Here is a 5,932-nt window from a genome sequence, read left to right on the forward strand (position 1 = left end):
AGGATAACCATGCAACTTATAGCAATCCATCTTTAAATGACCTTTCAACTTACAATAATCACATTGCACATCCATGTTCTTCTTCAATCTATTGAAATTTCCTCCTCGACTTATCATGAGAGTTGTTATTTCCCCAGTCATAGATGGTCCAGTCACATTGGCTATGACTCTTTGAATTTCTCATTCAATCATCATAGAATAAGCTTGGTTAATAGATGGAAGTGGAACTAACATCAAAATCTAACCCCGAGACTGTTCATATGATTCATTCAGTCCCATTAGAAATTGCAGTAACTTTTGTCTCTTCAAAACTCCTCGAAATTGCTTGATTTCTCGCAATTGCATCCAGAAAAAGGGGCTAAGCTATCAAACTCAGCCCCCAACAAACGTAGCTTTGTAAAATACTTAAAAATGCTACTCGTACCTTGAGTTGTGGTTGTAATTTCTCTGTGCAGCTGGAAGATCCTAGAGCCATCAACCTTATCAAAACGCTCTTTCAGATCATTTCATATAGAGCTTTCATCAGAAGAATACACAATTCCACTTAGTAACTCTTTTGATACGCAATTTATTATCCACGATAGGACTATCGCATTGCATCGTTCCCATAGATCTGTCAAGTTTGTACCAAAATTAGCCTTCTTACATGTTCCATTGATGAATCCTAACTTATTGCATCCAAGTATGGCGATTCGCATCGAACGACTCCAGACTGAGTAATTCTCAGATCCGGTTAATTGAATAGAAATCAGTACCACTCCGGAAGTGGTTGTCGTATTCAAATACAATTGATGATTATGATTCAGCTTTTCTGGCAGCTCATTATCTAGAACATCCATCATTGTTCCTCTCATTGATTTCGATAATTTTTGATCTTCGAATAGCTCAATCTAGACCATATCAATGGCCACAAGCTTTGATACCATGAAGAAAACAGAATCTAACAACGATGAACAAAACAGAAGAGGAGAAGAGGAACTAGCTATAGGAGACAATGAACTTCTGCCATTAGAGAGAAGTTTTAGTAACTGCAATTGTAAAGATAGGGCTAGAATGTTTCTATCCTTCACTATATATACATGAGTTAATTTGTGCCTAACTTGACAGTTGTACACTAGATATTTAACTAATTGACTAACCACTAATTAGTTACAACTAACCATTAGTTACAATAAACAAATAACAACCTTCTCACTAAATAGTCATGTCACAACTCCTACTTCATCACTTCATTATTTTAGCTGTTCTTTTCTTCTTTTATTTTAATGTTTGAAACACAATTTATTTCAAAATATGGAGTAAGACTGCAAGGGAATATTTTTACCATGTTATGCAATTAAAAATATCATTAGTTTATAATATTACAAAGTTACACTTTTAATGAGTCCACTTTATATATATTTTTTGAATTTAGTATATAAATTTAATAGTTTAATATTTAAAGCTTTTGTATTTTTAAATTCAATATTTACACACACATGTGAAAAAAATATTAAAATTTTAATAGTTGAACTCGACAAATATAAATTATATCTGTCTATGTTCTTTTAGTTGTTTATTCTTATTTGGTTCTCCATGTCTTTTTATTTGTTTATTTTATTTTAGTTTTTTTTCACATAATAAGATACATATACTGATATATTATATGCTTTTAATATTCATATATGGTTCTTGTTCATAGTTGCACTAATAAATATATGAGGAGATGTGTGGCAACAAACATGATTATCACAAATAATAATTAAATATTTTTTCTCTTTTAATCATGCCAAAAATTAATATTATTTGATATAACTGGTGCAGATAAGTATTTACCTCCTCCTAAAAAAATCATGAACATAATATATGTGCAACTTACTATGCTTTGTCATCCTTCGGTAATATTCTATTTGTTTTACTTACATTAGAACTTTATCCAATTGCAATGACATGACTTTACTAATCATTTTTAATTTAATTTCTTTTCATGCGGTGGTTTTTGTCGGATGATCCAACCAACAAACATTAGATTCCATTGGTAAGATCGAGTTTTATATTTATTAATTTTCAACAAATTTTAGCTAAAATATCAATTCATTTATAGTAATTTGGTTATTTTTTTAATAGGTCCAATATATTATGACAAAATCTATCATTTATTTTATCAGTACAATTCAAAAAAAGAAGTATGGGGCAATATTGTTTGGACTCATTTAATATTATTCATTGATAAATCGGATCAATTTAAAGCTCACAATTATCCATCATAAGTGGTCGTCAAATATAATACTTGATCAGAAGCAATTACTATTCTTCCAAACAATAAGTCTGTTATATTCTACACTGAAATAGTGGATAACAAACAAACTCAAGCAAAATTATGCAATACCAACTAATTTGTCTGAACCGTTTCTTCATAAGTGGACCAAGCTCAATAAAAGCTGCTCAATAGTCACTAACAAAAGTATTAACAAAATCAATTTTTGTGACCCAACAACAATTTGATTGGCCCAAGATGGACATTGGAGAATGTGGATTGGCAACCTTAGAAATAGGATTAGCAACATTGTACGGAAGTAGAAAATTCATGAAATGAAGTGGATTAAAGTCCAATACCCGCTTCTTTCATTTGTTAATATTAAAAATTGAAACTGTGTCGATTGTTTTTTAGTATAACAACATACAAATAGTTTGGACATATCATTTTATTATGATAAAATTAGACGACTCAATGAGTGTTGAATGACATGAATTGAGATTGAATCATAATAACTTTTGTACATCAAAAAATTTCAATAATCTTAATATGAATCGAAGAATTTTATAGAAACGAACCAATGAATCAATATTATGCTAACGAACATCATCAATATAACAAAGGATGATATGAAATTCAGACTATTTTTTTTATTTTGTAATTTATAGATTGATCCTAAATAATATTATAGTTAACAAATAAAGTGGACAAAAAGAAAGGAAAAAATAGAATGCAAGTTGCTCAAGGAATATGGTAACCCTACTCTCCAATTAGCTCTTTTCTTCATTCAATTACCTAAAAGTCCCCTAAGAGTCTCCTATTCACACACTTTAACAAAAAGGATAAGATAGTAAAATCAGAATTTTTATTCCTACTCCAACAATTCCACGATTCTCCTCCAATATTATAAATTTCGCCACTATCCATCAAAATTCCAACGCCACTTTAGAAAAAGCTTATTGGGTTAGGAGAGAAGAGTATTTCCGTGGGTCAACAACAGATCCAAACTCTCAACCCTAGAATATCAACCATGTCTTCCAAGCAAGGTAGACATCTCTTTTATCATCTTCCTAACTTCAAATCACCTTTTCTATCAATATTAATTTTCAAAAGATTTGATTTTTTTTTTTGTATAACAAACCCCATATTGCCGACCTATGTTCTAATGGATATAATTTTTTAAAAAGATTTGATTTTTTTCTCCGCATATAGTTGACCCAATTAATTTGGGGATTGATTTTTTCAAAAGGGTATAAGTATAATGATTCTGCTTTTGTTGAATAGGTGGAAAGGCAAAGCCTTTGAAGGCACCAAAGTCTGAAAAGAAGGAGTACGATGAGGTAATTCATGAAAGATTTGTTTTTGTGTCCATCCTTTTGTGATAATTTACCTTCCGTACAGCTGGGGAAACATTATTTACAAGATGTTTTAGTTGTATAGATTCTTCGGTTATCTTGTAGATCTCGCGGATTTTAACTACAATCCGTCTATTCAATATATTAACAACAACAATATACCTAGTGCAGTGCAATTCCATAAGTGGGGTTTGGGTAGGGTTGGATGTACAGTAACCTTATCCCTACCTTTATCGGGTTGAAAGGTTGTTTCTGATAGTCACTTTTGTTTCAAAATATTGGTTATGGTGATTTGAACTTTCCAATTTGGGTAGATTTAGTTTGTACTTATGAGTGATGAATTTTCTGAATTGGAACAAAGGATTCGTGTACCGGACCTAAACCAATTTGGGATTGGTGCTTAGCCTGTGTGTGTCAGCTGAATTTTTCTGTTCCTTTTTTGGGATAACTGATCAGAAATAATTTTCTTGATGACAAAAACCAGCAACTAAGATACTGCTGAACAGTTTTAACAGAGATGTAGACAAGCTATAGATCTTAAAATTTGTGGTTATAGTTATGCCTCAGCCCTATAGATAGCAAGGGGGAGGTTGGTTAGGGATACAGTCTGCACAAGAAAACATGCTGTTAGACTCTAGCAACTATTTTGCAATTAATGAAGCTATATCTTGTATCTGCATTAACAAGGTTATTATTTGCTTCGGGAAGCACTTTGAAATAACACATACCTAGTGAAATCCACTAAGTGGGATCTGGGGAGGGTAGAGTGTACGCATAACTTACCACTACCTCGAAGAGGTAGAGAGGTTTTCGAAAGACCCTCGGCTCAAGTGCCTCAAACAAAAGGAGGGATGCAACATGATTTGCGAGTTATTGCATATGAGCTGGGGTCTTAACCTGTGTGCTCTCAAAGGATAGCGACCGCGGGTTTTCTTGTAATTAAAAAATAGGAGGGATGCAACACGAGGTCTTCCCGGGGGTCACCCATCCCAGTACTAATCTCGCCCAAGCATGCTTAACTTTGGAGTTCTGATGGGATTCGGTGCTTTAGTGCTGGTATGATCGCATCCATCACTTTGAAAATGGAGAAGAGATTTGAAGAGGAAAGGGAACATCAAAGGAAAAAATAGCAACAAAATTATTGGGAATCTTGTGAGTTTGTTGTTGTTTTTAGTAGGGTTGCAAGTGGTATAGATAGGGTGCAACATTTTTTTGTTGATATGGGTGTGGGGAAGGGTAAGCGGAATAAGGATTCATATAGGTCGACTCAACTGGTTTGGATTTGAGTCTAGTTAATTGATGGTGCAGAGCTAGGTGGATATGTCTTCTACAGTTCTAGTGAAGCTAATAGATATTGCTATGCAAGTTATTCAGTCATTTTGAGGAATATATATATATATATATATAGATGGTCACACATTCAGAGATTCTCTATTGGTCGCAATTATCTTTGGTATCTATGTTATGAATAAGGTAGAGTAGGTGACTAATAACACAACCTTTGTTATGGATCATGCTTCATGCTCAGTATTTGGTATCCACCGGATTAATTCATGAGCCTTACATGTGATATTTGCTGCTCTCTCTAACTTGTACGTGTTTGATTTATCTGCAGAATGACAAGGCTTTTCTTGCAAAGAAGAAGGAAGAAGAAAAGGTAACTCGTTCTTCTGGTCCTTGCAGCTTGTGATAGACCAATCATTATGACTTAATTAACCTTCATCTTTATGACCTTGCAGGCCCTAAAGGAGCTCAAGGCAAAGGCTCAGAAAGGGTCCATTGGTGGTGCTGGCCTGAAAAAGAGCGGAAAGAAGTGAGGATGTTATATTCTTCCTCCCAGTATTAAAAAGCCCTTACCCATGGCTAGATTTGGTGTTCTAAGTTCAAATAGTTAAGTTTTTGTTAACTTTTGGGATGTTTCTGTGGTGACTGATGAATTAGGATGGGGCACTTGCTCCTTTCCAATATATAATGACATGTATTGTGGTGCCTTTGCCTTTGCCTAACAATAATTCATATTGGCATTAATTTTTGTGTGATTTGTTGACCGACTCCTCACTATAATGGATGTAATTCCAACCTCCGGGTTCTATGTTTGACAAGTTTTGTACATGTCTTAAATTCTGAGATGAAATGGTCTGGCAGTGTTTATATTTTTGCGTTGTTTACTCTTCTGAGTTGACAGCCAAAGAGGGAATGGTCTTTAAAAAATGAAATGGTCTGGCAAGTGAATATGAACTCATCCTCTTTTGTGAGTGAGTGTAAAAACTGAGTCTCGTCTTTAACTTCCTAGATGAATTTTTCGCATCCGTTCTGCTTGCTTCCTTGATGTTCGTTTCAT

At 33.7% G+C, this 5,932-nt stretch overlaps 1 long non-coding RNA gene and 1 other non-coding gene across 2 annotated transcripts; one reads left to right on the forward strand and one right to left on the reverse strand.

Moving 5' to 3' along the window:
• Window positions 1-3,125: 3,125 nt before the first annotated feature.
• On the forward strand, window positions 3,126-5,630 carry LOC129898666 (uncharacterized). Its single transcript, XR_008769431.1, has 4 exons — window positions 3,126-3,282; window positions 3,521-3,576; window positions 5,207-5,248; window positions 5,331-5,630. It is a non-coding gene; the product is annotated as an uncharacterized LOC129898666 (long non-coding RNA).
• LOC129903750 (5S ribosomal RNA) lies at window positions 4,544-4,661 on the reverse strand. Its single transcript, XR_008770289.1, has one exon. It is a non-coding gene; the product is annotated as a 5S ribosomal RNA (ribosomal RNA).
• Window positions 5,631-5,932: the final 302 nt, after the last annotated feature.

The sequence above is a fragment of the Solanum dulcamara genome, chromosome 1 (assembly GCF_947179165.1).
Source record: "Solanum dulcamara chromosome 1, daSolDulc1.2, whole genome shotgun sequence".
Taxonomy (NCBI): Eukaryota; Viridiplantae; Streptophyta; class Magnoliopsida; order Solanales; family Solanaceae; genus Solanum; species Solanum dulcamara.